The sequence below is a fragment of the Neovison vison genome, chromosome 7 (genome assembly GCF_020171115.1).
Source record: "Neovison vison isolate M4711 chromosome 7, ASM_NN_V1, whole genome shotgun sequence".
NCBI lineage: Eukaryota > Metazoa > Chordata > Mammalia > Carnivora > Mustelidae > Neogale > Neogale vison.
In genome coordinates this window covers 140863708-140880853 of record NC_058097.1, presented here as the reverse complement: position 1 = coordinate 140880853, position 17146 = coordinate 140863708, and the positions used below count along the sequence as shown (strand labels likewise).

The 17146-nt window shown below is 39.7% G+C and overlaps 1 protein-coding gene across 1 annotated transcript in view; it reads right to left on the bottom strand.

Moving 5' to 3' along the window:
• Positions 1 to 6877, bottom strand: part of RAB30 (RAB30, member RAS oncogene family) — a 73887-nt gene extending 67010 nt beyond the window's left edge. Inside the window, exon 1 of the mRNA XM_044258436.1 lies at positions 6670 to 6877. The gene's annotated coding sequence lies outside the window, so the exon portion shown is untranslated. The remainder of the gene's footprint in view (positions 1 to 6669) is intronic.
• Between the last annotated feature and the right edge of the window lie 10269 nt (positions 6878 to 17146).

Genomic DNA, 17146 nt, shown 5'->3' with positions numbered 1-17146 from the left:
AGATCACAAGTAGGCAGAGAGGCAGGCAGAGAGAGGAGGAAGCAGGCTCCCTGCCGTGCAGAGAGCCCGATGCGGGGCTCGATCCCAGGACCCCGGGATCATGACCTGAGCCGAAGGCAGAGGCTTTAACCCACTGAGCCACCCGGGCGCCCCTAGAAGTTTGCATTCTTAAAGAATAACAGTATAGTGTTTAGACAGGACACTTTTTTTAAAAGATTGATTTTTTTTTTTTGATGGGCAGAAAATAAGTTTATTGAGTTATAGCAATCTGACAGTCCAAAACTCCCAAGGAGGGAGGGGACTCAAAGGGGTTGGCCAATTTATTTGAGAGACAATGCGAGCACCTCTACACTGAGTGCGGAGCCTAATGTGGGGCTTGATCTCAGGACCCTGAGATATGACCTGAGCTGAAATCAAGAGTAGAACACTTAAGCAACTGAGCCACACTGGCACCCCTAGAAAGGACATTTAAAAATCACTTACAACATCCCCAGTAATTGGTATTATAGCCTGTCAGCTAATTAAATACCTGCAGGGACCAAGAAAATCACTACCTTCTGAAGCAGCCCTTGATGTCTTCTAGCTTTGGTGTGACATTCCTAATGACGACATTCAGGAATGGCAACTGATCTAGACATGTCAGGCTAAGCAGATGGAATCGTTATCACATCCAAGAAAACTAACATTGTTACTGATTACCTAATATGCAATTCCCATTCAAATTTCCCCATTTGTCCCCAAAATGTCCCTTATAGCTTTTTTTTTTTTTAAGTCCAGAATCCAATCAAGGGTTACGTGTGGCATTTGGTTGTCATACTTCCAGTCTTCTTTAATCTAGATTGGTCCCCAGTATATTTTGCTTTATTTTGTTTTATTTGTCTTTCACGACATTGACATTTTAGAAGATCGCAGGCCAGCTGTTTTACAGTATGTCCCACAATCTGGATTTGCCTGAATATTTCCTCATGATTAGATTTAGGTTAAACATTTCTGGCAAGAATTCTACATCAGTGAAATACACTTCTCATTGCCTCCATTTATCTGGTTATACGGTTATCTTTTTCTTTGTGTTACCACTATGGATACTAAACAAGGATCAACCAGTAAATAAAATATTTAAACCAATAAATAAATATAATGTTAAAAACAGTTACTATGAGCATCAGTTATACCAGTCATAGTACCAGATTCTTAAAACATATTATCTCATTTAAACCTCATAACAATCTTGCAAAAAACCTGAAATTTAAAGTTAAATAACTTGCCCAAGGACACACATATAGTGATAGAAAAATATGTGAATGTGAACTCTCTCTCTCATACACACACACTTTAAAATATAATCTCAGGGATGAGGGGCTTCATGAGGATCCTCCAGGAACAAGAAAGAACTGTGACCTTAGATACATCTCGAAGAGACCCATCTAGTTTTCAGTGATTGGGTTACTATAAAGAAGGAACTGAAAATAAATTATCTATGGTCTATACAAAATTCTTCCATACTTGGAAGTGTTCTTATTTGGAGATGGGCCACATTTCCACCACAGCCAAGAAAACAGGGCATTGGTTCCATAAATTATTATAACATTCTGGTGTTTTGTTCATTTTTTTTTTTTTTACTATTCTGCAACAAAATGAGAAAAATAAAGACAAAGTAGAGAATTTTCATAAAGCTCAATATATTGTTAATTTTGAAAGTATTGTCTAAAAGTGAAAGGGTCATTTTTTAAAAAATCTATCTCTACTATAGAAAAATAACCATTGTCAAAACAGCTCAGGCAATTTTACCTTATTTTTTGGAATTTTGCTTACCTATACAATTCAAAAGTGTGAGACCCATTGATTTAAGGAACTCTATACAATTTTAAAATAATTTTTTGAGAAACTAACTTGAATAAAGGAAGTTCAGCCTAAAAAGAAACAAGATCTGAAATATTTCTGGATTTTCCTACAAGTCATCTATATAACACCTCAAAGGGTGCAGGTCTCAGGAATACATTTTAATGAATTTGTTAAAAGTGTTTCACATTTGACACTTTTATTACTAAATACCCTCTTCCAGTGCATTGATACTTCCTTTGAATGGACACTCAGTGACTTAAGTTAATATATTCAATCAACAAATATTCGGAGTCCCTAATGGGACTTTTTTTTTTTTTTTTTGAAGATTTTATTTATTTATTTGGCAGAGAGAGAGCACAAACACACCCGGGGAAGTAGCAGGCTCTCCAAGGAGCAGGGAGCTCAATGTGGGACTTGATCCCAGGGCCCTGGGATCATGACCTGAGCAGAAGGCAGACACTTAACTGACTGAGCCACCTAGGTGCCCCATACTCCATATAAGTTGTATAATATATCTGTCTGGAATTTCAAACTGAACGTGGCTAAAAGTCCCTCCTTCTTAAACAAACAAACAAAAATCTGGTCTCTTCTCCAGTGTTCTCTTTTGCATTCCCAGTTGCTCAAGGAAAGACTCAAGTCATCCTTAGTCCCCCTTCTCCCTATCCCCACATCCAATCAATCAGTAATCTTATCGATTATATTCTTCAAGTTTTGCCTCTCTCTAAACTCTTTCCTTCTCTCCAAGCCCTCTGCCACCACCCTAGATCCAAGCCACCATTACTCCTCACATAGACGACGAGAATTACTTGCTACTTGTCCTCCACACATTGACTTTGGCCAATCCTCTCCTCCAATCTCTTCCTCACTTAACAGCCAAGATGATGTTTTTCATATCATTCTACATAAATAATTCACCTAGCTATTCAAAGCCGTTTATTAGGTTCTTATTGCTCTTAGGATAAAGACCAAAATTCACATGAGGCTCAGAAAACCGCCCACTCTCTAGACTCGGCTCACCTCTCCAGCCCAGTCTGGTCTCTCTTCCCCAGCTCTGCTCCCATATACTGACTGACCTCCTTTCAAATCTTTAATTTACTACTCTTCCCTTTGTACTTTGAACATGCAGTTTCCCTTGTCAGAAATCCTATTTGTCTCCCTGCAAGCTCCTCTCATTCCCAACCTAAATTACTTCCACTCACTCTTCAAGTTTCTTGAAGTGCCACCTCCCACAGGAAACCTTTCTTGATTTCCTGAAACAAGGTGAAAGCACCAGTGAGGCAGTCCTATTCCCCTATATAGTATATCCCCTTTTGATAGTAACATTCATCACACTATGATTACTTGTCCAGTGATTGTCTCTCTATTAGAATAGAAACTTCATGAGGGCTGGGAAAGCTTCTCTTTCTTATTCCTCTTTTTTCTAAGATTTAATTTATTTATTTAGAGAGAGAGAGTACACACGTGCATGAACAAGCAAGAGGAGAGGCAGTGGGAGAAGGAGAAAGAATATCAAGCAGGCTCCATACCGAGGGCAGATCTCACAGCCCTGAGCTCATGACCTGAGCCAACATCAAGAGTCAGGCATTTAACCGACTGAGTCACCCAGTCACTCTGGGAAGCTTCTCTTCCAACTGATGTATCCATAGTTCTTAAAACACACTAGCTGCTCAATTAATATTTGTCATCAAGTTTATGGGCTGGGAACAAACTGTAGCAGGTTATGCCATGAGAACAATTAAACCAAGAGGCAAGGATCATTATCCATTTGCAAAAATGTAAACAGAGGCAGAAAAGAAATGCATATTTATTCAAGGTCAAAGACATAGTGATGGGGACAAATCTAACCCATCATTCAGCTCATTTGTCCCCACTAAACACTAAACAGCTTGGGTAGGGGGACGGAGCATTTTAGAATAAGAAAAATAGGAATGAGAAGGGGGTGAGAGAGAGGCTTCGAAAGACAACTTCTCAATCTGCCTGTCACAGTAGTTGCCTCCATACCAAAAACAGTTAGACTCTCTATGCCCAGAAAAGCCTTAAATGAGTTAAACACAACCACCACCACACCTTTGTCCTCTAGAGAACAAATAAAATTCTTTTCAGCCACAAAGAAGACATCACCAGAGGGAACACTGTTGCCGCTCCAAGTGTCTTCAAAAAAAGCAAATGGGCAGTTTGGCCACCTGGATTGCTCCTCAGCAATCAACAGAAAAGATGGCCTTCCCGCCACTTACCGGAGCAGAAATCAGGGAAAGAAAAAGTATAAAATGAGAAAGAAGCCCTTCAAAGTCTTCTTTTTCTTTAGGAATTAAGAGAACAGTTCATGTAAAGCACTTGCTGTTTTTGAGTTTTTACATATTTAAGTAATCTCTATACACCCAACGTGGGGCTCAAACTCACAATCCCAAGATCAAGAATCACATGCTCTTTCTCCTGACCCAGCCAGGTACCCCTCATAGAAAGCATTTTAAAACATTGCTAACGCACTGGCAGTTTTTTTTTTTTTTTAAAGCATTTTAAAAAATTCTTATTTATTTTTTAAATTTCTTTTCAGTGTTCCAAAATTCATTGTGTATGCACCACACCCAGAGCTCCACACAATACATGCCCTCCATAATACCCATCACTAGGCTCACCCAACCTCCCACCCTCCCCAAACCCCTCAGTTTGTTTCTTAGAGTCCACAGTCTCTCACGGTTTGTCTCCCCCTCTGATTTCCCCCAACTCTCTTCTCCTCTCCATCTCCCCATGTCCTCCGTGTTATTCCTTGTGCTCCACAAATAAGCGCAACCATATGATAATTGACTCTCTCTGCTTGACTTATTTCCATTCTTAATACAGGTACCAATGAAAACTACAGTGACATAGGCTCAACTGCAACACTGCATTGCCCACAAGTTGCTGAGGCCAAATTATGTCCATTACAGAAACGACAGAGCAGGCCAAAGGGTCAGGTTCGTTGCTGCTCATCCTGCCTAGCACCCACTGAAAGAAAAAGAAAAAAAAGTCAAAGCTTCTAAGAGGACTCTCTGGAATAAATACTCACACAGTCCACCTTTACCCTGGAGTTTCTGGGTGAGGTAGAGAAGGGGTGGGGAAGGTATTCAGAGATTGGAAAAAGACTTAGAGTGACTTGACATATTGGTGAGAAGAGGGAAATTTTGAAACACAGAGGAAAAGTGAGAATTGTAAACGGAGAAACAGGGAAAGAAACTGAAAGAACTTCGACAGACATAGAGGGGTGGGGCAGGGAAGGTACAGGCAAAAAACGGTAAGCATCAGAGAAGTAGAAGGAAGCAAAGCCAGGCAGTCTTTTCCCAAATCCCAAAGCTGCTCATTGCATCTCAATAAATCACTCTACTACAGAGCCCATACAATGGACTGTCCTTTGCATTCAGTAACAAGCAGCATTTAACGAAGCATCACCCAGCTGCAACTCTGGAGACCTAAGGGTCTGAACTGAAAATGAAAAAAATGTGTTCAGCAGCAGAAGGCAACCAGGAATGACTTTCACCCAATTTCCAAACTGCCTATAAAGAGGTTTGGCATTTTAGAGTTAAGCATAAAATGCTTTGGCATTTCTCCTTCTTTTGACATTCCAGGAGGGGGTGTGGTTGACCCCAAGTCCATTCATTTCCAAGGTTGTAGATCTCTCGGCTAAGACTGGCCCCATCTGTTCTGGAGTTAGCCAGCTGTTTATCCCAAAGTAACATTTATTGCACTAATCATCCTAATAACTCTTACAAGAGCCAAAATCACACAAGCCAGAATGCTTTCTTTCCTATTAAATGTGTCAGTTCGCTTAAAAACAAAACCCCCAAAAACAAAACCAAAAGACCCCCACTTCTATGCTCCTTGGTTTCCCTAGCCAGGATCACTCTTCCTTTCAGAAGATACCTTTCGGGTACCTTTCAGTAACGGCAAATGAAGGTTAACAGTGCTTCTAACTTTTCCTTTCCCTAATGCGTTAAAACGAACCAGGGTTTCCCTAATCCGTTCTCTAAACCGTTAGTTGTGACTGGTGATTGTGCCTCACGAAAAGGCAGCTCATTATGGTACCATTGTCAGTGGCAAGAAGCCTACTGCAACATCATTTAAAACACTCACACGAGCACAAATCTGTCGGCTCCACTTCCAAACAATCCTGCAGTGGGAAGAAGAAAAACACTTAACAAAAATGCTCCTTCCAGCAGCCTAAGAGAAGCTTCCCCAGACACGTGAAATGTTTCTGACTAGCAGGGAGTGCACCAGTAAAGGACACTGTCACCTCAAATCATTAGAAAAGGCGAGACAAATGACACAGACACACACACACATAAAATAGAGCCCCACAAAACTTAACCTACTCAGAAGCACGCTCATCTTAAAAATAAATAGCGTGTGCTTGCCCAAGCGACACAGGAATGTTCTAAAGTAGTGCAACCACATTAAATCACTGTCTCCATTTCTCCCCACGCATCACCCCTTCCCACTCAAACCTCAGCACTCGGGGCCGTATGTGACAGGACTGCAGTCCCCCACCTCTGCCTTTTTCTGATTTTCCAAGAGCGCTTCCCAACATCTTTCCCAGCCCAGCCCCCCTCTCTAATCCTCAAAAAGGTTGAGGGGAGTTGCGACTAGGGAATCGGCAGCAATCGGTCCTCCCGCGGGGGAAGGTTGCTAGAGTTGTTCTTTGCAGTGACCCAAATTGCACAGAGCTTTTTCACTTAGCAGCACTTTCGAACACCTCTCCAGTCTTCCCGCCCCCATTGCCCCAAAAGAAAGCCTTGAGAATTCAGCGGGAGGAATAACTTGGTAGAACCATTTGAATAAATCACTTCAACTCACCTGGTTTGGGATATTTCTCCCCACCCCAGGCATAAACAGAAATGATGTGCGAATGAGTCACGCAGGCAAGTGAACGTGTTGCGATGTCCTAAGTCCAAGGGCTGGAGTCAGTCCCTGCCCCGGTGCTGCTGTTACTCTTAGCTCAGCTGGAGCAAGCGGCAATCGCAAGCCCAGCAGCAGCAGGGGGGTGGATAGACCGTAGCACAATGAATGCAGTGGGGTTTTTGCAATGACATCATCCCTCTGTCCGAAAGGCCCCAATAGCCATGCTCAGGAGCCATGCATTCTGGGAATCGTAGTCTTCTAAAGGCTTGGTGGGACACCGAGGCTACCGCGGGAACTACAATGCCCAAAATGCGCCAAGATCAGACGCGCCCAGAGTGGGCCAAAGAAGCGAAGGGGTCTCGGCCGCCATGTTAGGAGTACCGGGAACAGTCCGCGGAGCCTGGCCGAGGTTTTAGGCAGCGCGCGAGCCGAATGGTGGTGCGGTGGGGACGGTGAGGTGGAGCATAAACGGGTTGGAGAGCCTAGGGCCCAAACCTGGGGACCCGGGAGCGGACGCGGCAACTGAGGACAAATTGTAGGGTGGGTCCGGCTGGAGGCAGTATCAAGAGGCCCACTGGGCCTCGGCCTTAAGGTCCAGCAGGTTGTATAGGCCCCCTATCCGTTCTCGTCCTTTTTCTTATTAAGGGATTGAGGGAGTCTGTTTACTTCTGGGCCCAGAGCATCACTTAGGCCGACTAATAGGATCCTCGGAAGCGTTGGCGTCTTGTTTGGGCTGCGGGGACCCTGGACGGCGACCCTTCTCACTTTGGTCGGAAAAGCCAGCTTCCACCCACGGAATTGGGTTATTCCTCCTAATTTTTTTTTTTTTTAATCTTTTTGTCACTTATATTCCAGCCTTCCTTACCCCTCCGCAAGGTTTCGTACCCTCACTGGTTTTTCATAAAGGAATGATTAGCCAGAAGGGTCCAAAGAAATCAATGTTGACACGAGTAACTAAGCTGGAAGGGGACGGTGCTGTGGCGCCCCAGTTAAGAAAAGATTAAGAGAGGTCTAAGGGAGTAACTCCCGGTTTAAAATGCCAGGGATATTATTGACGATAGCCCTATGGACAGCTGGCGGTCGGTTTCGAAGTAACGTGGGGTCTTGGATAAACTTAAGAGTGTATGCTAAAATATTGAGAAGATAGGATGTTCATTAGCATGGACCACCAACTTACTTTAAAAATAGAGTTAGTGTTAATTGTGGTACTCCATATATACGATTACCTTAAGTAGTTTTTTTTTTTTTTAACTAACTGAAACCAAAGTCACTGGTCTTCAAGTTACCTTGGACAGTATCAAATGAACTGTATTTTTTTTTCTAATTGTGTTACTAAAACAATGCTGTGTATTTGTTCTTTTTCAGAGTCTGTCTACACTATGAAAGATGGAAAATTTCTTCCTGGGGGTGTCTGAAGGGTTAAAAATACGATACATATTTTGTGTTTTTCTCCACAGTTATTCGGAAAACAAAATTATTAACTTGTTACTTTGGGTCATTAAGGATATGCCTTTCCTCTCTCTGTTAGTAGTTAGTAGTATTACAGCTGATGGGTGGATTCTCCTATCCGGAGAAGCTAGGCAGAGTGATTAAAAATAATAAAACATGGTAGAAATAGTCTTTCAGATGTATACAGATGATAACTACAAAAACTTAGAAGAATCATCTTCTGTCCTGTTTCTGGGAGCAAGTCACAAGATGAAAGGCTTTGTTTCATTTTTAACAGAGGTAACATGTGTTGGTCTCATTTATCTATGCAGTACAACAATGGGAAAGGCTCATACAAATATTTCTCTTATTCAGAACCACCTTCTTTTCAAGTAATCGTGGTAAGTATAGGAAAGGGAATGAAATGTTCGCTGTTTTCTTTCAGACCTTCAGTATAACTGTAGAAGTGTTTTACATTTAACAGAGAGAAAACAGTGGACAGCTTTGCATTTAGCTTAGTTTCAAACTCTTTAATTAATTTTAGGGATTGGTGGTTCACTGGTATGTCTTGTTTTACAAACATGTAGTGAATCTTGTTCCTGGTGTAAAATATTTCTTTATATAAGCAGTAATCTGCATCTGATTTCCTGTAGAAGACGGATTTTTGGGAGTGAGGGCAGATTGCTTACAAATCGCATAGGTGAGAAACTAGACCTATATAATGCAGTGATTTCTATAATTTATAATTTGGCATATGTTTGGGTAGTTTGGAGTTATTCCAGGCTTATATCCAGTGGACATCTAGTTAATGAAATAAAACATCTAATTTTTTTTTTTTTTTTTAAGTTCAGTGATTTAACCTTTAACTTTTAGGGCAAAAATTCTGCATTCTTCCTTAGAAATTTTATTTACCAAGTTAATATTTGAGGAGTTGGTGACACCAGCATCTAAAAGAATAACCTTAGTGTCTCAGAGAAAACACTGGGTTAGGAAAACTGAAAAGTGGGATTAAGAATGCCTTTAGGGTATAAAGCAATTTACATTCTTTTCATCTAAGAAAAGAATTAGGGTGTTGATTTGTATTAAAATTATAGGTAGCTCATTAAAGTGTATTGAGTCATTTGCTCTTCCAGCAATTTTTTCAACAGTGTTGTGTCAGGATCACCTCTAAAAATATTTAACTATCCTTCACTCATCCCTGTTGAATTATTCTGCCAGGTTGGAACAATTTATTCTCTATTTTTAAAACTGAGTGAATGTACAGGGGTAGGGTACAATTGTCTGGTGGATTACACTAATAAAAGTTTAGGCAAAGATTTTAGTTTCACAACTAATTGTACCCACAAATGAATTCTGAAAATGTGTAGATGAGGAAATGATTTGTACATCAGTTTATACATTGGTGAGGAGGTGGGAGAGATTTCAGTTTAGCCTTATGAGTACTGTGATATCCTGACTTACCTAGATATTTCTGAGACTGAGAATTTAGCATGATACCAAGAAAGTCGTGATAAGAGACACCTACCCAAGTAAGAGCTCATGCTATCACAAGATTATGGTAAAGCTAGGGGCACCTGGGTGGCTCAGTGGGTTAAGCCTCTGCCTTCGGCCCAGGTCATGATCCCAGGGTCCTGGGATCGAGCCCCACGTCAGGCTCTCTGCTCAGCAGGGAGCCTGCTTCCCTTCCTCTCTCTCTGCCTGCCTCTCTGCCTACTTGTGATTTCTGTCTGTCAAATAAATAAATAAAATCTTTAAAAAAAAAAAAAGATTATGGTAAAGCTATTCAAAAATGTAAAAGAATCAAGTACCTAGAAGCAATAAGGTACTAGGATTTTCTGAAAATACTCTTTTTTTTTTCTTCAATAACTCCTCTCCTTGCCCTGAATCCTAAATTTTTAAAATTACTGATGTTATCTTAGTATTCTTGATATTTAGGTAAATGATATGCAGTGGAGCATCTTTTTAGCCCCAAATCCTTTGATTCAGTACTGAATTTGTCTGTGGTCTCTGCTTTGAAAATCCTTTAACATTATGTCATGTATGTCTGCTAAAGAAAAAATACAAGATCCAAGAGGACAAGCATTTGAAATGATTAAAGCAGCCCTATCATTCAAGCCCTTAATGGATCCATCTTTAGAGGACGGGAGCCCTCTTGGATGTGGAATATGAAGACCGACTTTAGTATTTTGAGGAATGTTGGCCTGGTTTCTGCTGCTTCAGTTTGAAATCTAAAGTGGCTTGCTCAGTTTCACAGCCATTCGTAATCTTCTAAGCCTCATTGATAATAGCAGCCTCTGTAAGGATGTTAGTAAAGATTAAACAAAATAATCTATGTAAAGCACTTAGCAAAGGACTTTGAAACATGTAAATTGTGGATTTTTTTTTTTAACAGTTGGGTAGACTACTTTTTTATTGGCTGTTTTTAAAAATTAGCCACAGAGTAGTTAGAGCCCCAAGGACAAGGATTAATTCAGATACATTCTTCCAACAGTTGGTTAAGTCAAATTTGTGTGACCAAGTTCCTAGCAAAATACAGTTCCATTTCTCCCTTTCATATGGTGATACAGGGCTACAATCTTTTTCAGCCCATACTACTAAAGTTAATGTAAAATGCCTGTTACTGAGTTACGTTCCTAAGAGATCATAGTTGTGCTTGAGTGACTAAAAAGTTTAAAAAATTTAGTTAAAAGTTAAAAAAATTGAAAGTTTAAAAAATTACATAGTAACAATTTCATTGTTAAACACTTGTGTACATATGTAGCTTGAAGAAGCCCCAAGTCAGTTATGAAAATCAGGTTCTTTTTTGAGAATCACAGTATTGTATTCCCTTAAAGAAAATGATTTGCTTAATTATGAAAAATGTTAGAATTGTTTCATATCTTAAAGTTATAAAGTAATGCTTTTTCTATTCCAAGCTATGCAATTTGAGAGAACAGCTCTATTGTCTGCCCTTTTGTATCTCTTTTCCAAAATAGAATTAATTTTTTTACCTATCAGAAATGAAATGTCAGTAACCCAAAGGTGATATAGACCCAGTAGTTAAATTAAAAATTACTCTAACCTGATCAGAGTTGAGACAAGCAAACTTAAAGGGGAAGAAAACATTTTTACCAAAAGGTATCTTTTCAGACTCACCTTAGATTAAGTTAGATATTTTCTAGTGTACATTCTTAGTAGTGAAAACAAATAAGCATGACGTGCAGAGTTTAGCAATTGGACTTTCTCTAGGGTAGATCTTCACTCATTCTGGAAACTTTAATCCTTATTTTCCACTTAATATTCCGGAAACTAAAATGTATGTTTTCTAGTCTTAGTTGATGCATTGTGTTTGTAACAAATTGGCATAATTTTAGCTGCTGGATTTTTTAGGCCACTGAAGGTAAATGCAGTAAATATCCCCGGGTTGGCATTTAAAATCCAAATGTCCATAGTTAATGATTATCCCAAAAAATGAGCCCTGTTTATCCTATGATTTTATTTTTTAATTTTTAATAGGTTTGGGTAATTGTAGTACTAGAAGGTATTTCTTTGCCAGAGTTTAAGTATGTGAAGATGAATTTAATCAAATATAAATGTTTATGAATATAAAGCCTTTTAAGGAAACTGCAGAGATGTGCAGTTGTAAGCAGTTACGCAAGTGGGCATGTACTTAAAATTCTTAACTTGATATAGAGGTTTTTGAGGATGCTGTGTGGATTTGAACTTGATATAAAGGGTTAATTCTCAATGAGTTACTTTGATGAGTTAGGCACCAGAAGAAATAACTTAAGGTATTTCTAAGAAAAGACACTTGTGGCTACCAATTGAATTACTCTCTATTACAAGTTACATTTTGAACTACAATGCATTGTGCAAGACTCTACACCCAACATGACTCCCCAGGTTAGCTAACACTTGATACATCAAGCTAATAACCTATTTCTGACAAATGTAAGCCTATGCAGCACTCTTCTACCACTTCCAACTGAAGGGAGAGAAAGGCATGAAAACAAATATTTATTGTAATTATTTATGGGACCAAAGTTCTATCCAGATTCAGAAACCTCTGGTACTCCTGCTTACTACCAAGTTAATGCAAGTAATTATTATTAATATTAAGAATACCTACCTGCTCAGTAGTCTTAAGATAGAAGGTAGACATTACATAGGCTGTTCATTTATGTGCCTGAGTCCATTCTGGTTTTCAGTAAACTAAGTAGCAACTTGAAACCCATTGTACCTTGAGATAACCCTAAACTTCTGAAATATACCTTGGAATATGTTGAATTCACTTAAAATGCACTTAATAGGGCACTCAAGTGGTTCAATTGGTTAAATATTTGCCTTTGGCATGGGTTGTGATCCCAGGGTACTGGGAGCAAGTCCCATGTTGGGTTCCCTGCTCAGGGAGCCTGCTTCTCATCTTCCCTACTAGTGCTCTCTCTCTCACTATCACTGTCGCTCTCAGATAAACTCTTAACCTAAAACAAAACAATACAAAAAAACCAGATGCATTTAATAGTTCACAGGTAACTGAAAAGTAATTTTTCCAGTACTACTGGCCAGAATATGCTATTAAAATACTTGTGAATTAGTTGAGGTCAAAGTAGAACTACAGCCTATTTGTGTATATAGAAATTATATAAATATATATAATGTATAATATGAGTATGTCCTATGTATAAAAAACTATATATATATGGAGCCTGATGCAAGACTTGATCCCAGCCTGTGCTCTTGTGTGTGTGTGTGTCTTGCATCAGGCTCCCAGCTAGGCAGGGAGTCTGCTTCTTCCTCTACCCCTCCCTGCCTGCTCAAGACCTCTCTCAAGCTCTTGCCCTCTCAAATTAAAAAAGATTGACAAGGAAGTATTACCTAAAAACCATTTTCAGAGTTTGGTCTGCCAATACCTGAAGTGACTTCAGGCTTTATGTCCCACTTGAATGTCAGTCAAAAAAATTCCAAAGGCATAGCTTGAAATACTGGGAACTCAGGCCTGAGTTCTGGATTCTGGTCTGATAATTAGTAACTAAGGTGTCAGCCTAGGCAAATTAACTTTGAATCTGTGGGGTTTGGGGTGGTTGTTGTTGTTGTTGTTGTTGTTTTTTAAGATTTTATTTGAGAACACGAGGCCCAGAGGAGGGAAAAGCAGACTCCCTGCTGAGAGGGACCCCCTTCCCCCAAAACCTCAGGGCTGGATCCCAGGACCCCAGGGTTATGACCTGAGCCCAAGGCAGACACTTAACTGAGCCACCCAGGCGCTCCCTGAACCTGTTTATGTTTTAAAATGTGGTAGCATTTAACAACATCAAATACATGGTTTTCTGTGATGTTCTGTGGTTTGATGTACAGGCTTCAGCATCAGAATCTGAAATACACACAAAAAATGCAGATTCTGGCCTACATACACTGCTTAAAAATGTGAGTAAGAGATCGGAGATCTTCATTTTTTTTTTTTAAAGAATATTTATTTTAGAATGTGTGTGGTGCATGAGTGTATGAGGGGAGGGGCAGAGGGAGAAGGAAAGAGTCTTAAGCAGACCCCTGAGTTCAAGACCTGAGCTAACACCAAGAGATGGATGCATAACTGATGGTGCCACTTAGGTGTCCCTGGGGACCTGCATTTTAAATAAATTCATCAGATGATTTCTCTACCTGATCTTACTTGAAAGCACAAAGTGAAATAATTTGCCAGAGTTACTTCTAAGGATGGGTCCCTCTTTTTTTTTTTTTTTTTTTTAAGACTTTCTTTATTTGACAGAGATCACAAGCAGACAGTGAGGGGGAAAGCAGGCTCCCCACTGAGCTGATGCAGGGCTTGATCCCAGAACCCTGACATGACCTGAGCCAAAGGCAGAGGCTCAACCCACTGAGCTACCCAGGAGCCCCAGGCCCCCTCTTTTTTGTGTGTTCCTAACTCCTCTTTTCTTCGTGCTCAGTAGCTCTTATTCCTGCTGTTATTCCAAGACACAGATGCCAAGATTTTAAAAGTTCTTCTGCATACATATATTCAGTGAAAAATCAAACTCAACCACTTGGACAAGTATTGCTTAATTAAGGTGTGTAATACAGAGAAATGAACAAATTATATCTTCATCTAAAGCATTTGACAAATTAAGCCCTATAGTACTCTATTACAGACATTCAAAGTATCAATATTTGGGGACACAGTTTCAATCCTAAATCAGTTTCTTTGATTCTGTAAGTATGTATTAATTACCAAGTTAAATGCCCTAGAGATACAAAAGATCTAGAGATCCTAGAGATACAAAAGATGACTACAACCCTCTAAACATTAGAGTCTTGATGTTTTTAGTGTTACCCCTTGTCAAGGTAGTTAAATCCATGGGCCACTTTTCCGAAAAAAAGTGTTTTAAGGTATAAAGTACAGTATATCTGATTACAAAAGAAGCCAGTGATAATGAAATAGCAAAAATTTTATATAGAAATTTGTATGTTTTATTAACTCATTAACAAGATTTAACAGTAGCTCTCATCTGTAATTTCAACAGTGGTGAACATAAATGATATTTCAAGTTGTTTGCAAGAATTATATGAAAACATAGTTCAACTGAACTATAAAAAATTATTTCTTACTACTGTGATCTGTGGCCTGTGTTCAAATTTTATTAGGAGTTACTGAAGCTAGAGATGCAGTTTTTTCCATCTAAATTCATGGTCACCCTGAAAATTCTATTAAGAACCCTGGTTAGGGACACCTGGGTGACTCAGTGGGTTAGAGCCTCTGCCTTTGGCTCGTCATGATGCAGGGTGCTGGGATCGAGCCCCACATCGGGCTCTCTGCCAGGCAGGGAGCCTGCTTCCCTGCCTCTCTCTGCCTACTTGTGATCTCTCTCTGTGTCAAATAAATAAATAAAATCTTTTTTTTTTTAAATCTCCCTCGGGCGCCTGGGTGGCTCAGTGGGTTAAGCCGCTGCCTTTGGCTCAGGTCATGATCTCAGGGTCCTGGGATCGAGTCCCGCATCAGGCTCTCTGCTCAGCAGGGAGCCTGCTTACTCCTCTCTCTCTCTGCCTGCCTCTCTGCCTACTTGTGATCTCTCTCTGTCAAATAAATAAAATCTTTGAAAAAAAAAAATCTCCCTCATCTTAAAAAACAATAATAAAAGAACCCTGGTTAAACTGTTTAATAATAGGAACTTTTTCATGTATCCAGGGCCTAAGTAAGATCTATGTAGGCACTGAAAAACTTGTGATGCCTCCTCACCTCATAAAATTCAAAATAAAAATACTTATACCATAAAGTAGATTTGAAAGAAGTGCTGTTTCTCCTGGTAAAGACTCTCATGCTTTTTAGAAAGTCCTAAGTTATATCTGAAGAAGTACTAAAGTACTCCATTTGTTTTATGTGGATGAACAGGAGATGCTGCAGTTGTGTGAAAGTATGGGTTTAGTGTCTAAGATTGTATCTACTACATTTGGTATATAGAAAGGGCTCAATAGCAGTAAAATAAAGTGAAAGATCTTTTCCATAAGGGGTTGGCACAGTTTTGGAGAACATTGAGGTATAACAAGTGTGGAATACTGTAATAGGGACCAGATAGATGCTCATTTCTCTTAAATGAACAGTTTAGAGGGGTTGTTTGTAACCCAAGTGATCTCACTTGTAGATAAATTGAGTTGGGCTACTATCCTCAAGTGATCCTACTAGTGTGTAAGCTCCATGCGGGTAGGATTTTTGTTTTATTCATTGTATCTGGTATATTCCAAATATTGGGGAAATTGCCTGCCACACTCAACTAATCTGCTCACCTGATCATCCTCAGATTTGTGTACCTCCATTTGTCTAGATGCTGCTGAAACATTTAAGCATTAACCTACCACAAACTAGAAATTAAAAATAGCTCTTCCTTAGACATTCAGTAAGTGAATAAAGAGAGATATTTTATTTTCTCAGCAGAAAGCTAATAAATGCTGTGGTAAGTACAAGTTTACCTACCATTTCCATTCAGCACTCCAAGAGGATAGGAATTGCCATTTTAAAATTAAGACACTGCCCAGAGTTATTCATTAACTAGTAGAGGACTTGGAAAACAAGATGCAGTCAGTTTCCCAGACCAAAGTATCTTCTCTCCCACTTGGCCAAGACACAAACTCATGTTTTAGATGAAGAAAGTGAATAGCTGGGAAATAAAACCTGGCCTGACCTGTAGTAATGTGAAGCCATTTATAGGTTTTACCATTGTTACTAGGCATGAACATACATTGACTTCACTGCAGAAATACTGACTACAGTGTGCTGCCCTGGACCCTGCTGCAGACGTTTCATAACATGGTGTATGGACCTTACTGCCATCCTATGTTTTTAATTTATTAAAAAGATTTGATTTATTTACTTGACAGATCACAAGTAGGCAGAAGGAGAGGGAGAAACAGGTTCCCCACTGAGCAGAGAGCCTGATGTGGGACTCGATCCCAAGACCCTGGGATCATGACCTGAGCTGAAGGCAGATGCTTAACCAACTGAGCCACCCAGGTGCCCTCAAGCGTCCTTTTAAACTTGTAGTACTTGTATGGGTCACGTGACAGTTTATATCTTGAAAATAATTATAAATAACTGCATCGTTTATTGACTTGGAAAGGGTAAAATCAGTGACTAGTTGTAGGCCAATGGGGGATTAGAAACTCACCTTTAATATTCACAGTGCTCCTTCAAAGCTAATTAAAATGTCTAGGGAACAGCTTGATTCTATCTTCTAACTCTCTTTCCCTTTTATTTTTTTAATTTTTAGCAACTTCAACAACCTTAATCTTTAAATGCAAATAAGCATTGTCTCCTTTCCTTTTAACACGACACTGCAAAACGACTAGCTCATAAACCATTCAGACGTTATTGCTGTTAGTAGGTAACATGCTATTCTGCCTGGTACCTACACAGTTGGCATGCAACAATTGTTTAATGATGGATAAGACAGTTGTTAAAATTTTGACAGATTGCTTAGTCCTGTGAGTAAGCTCTGACATCACCCCTTATCACCTGATGTTTTTGTGACAGATTTTCTATGAG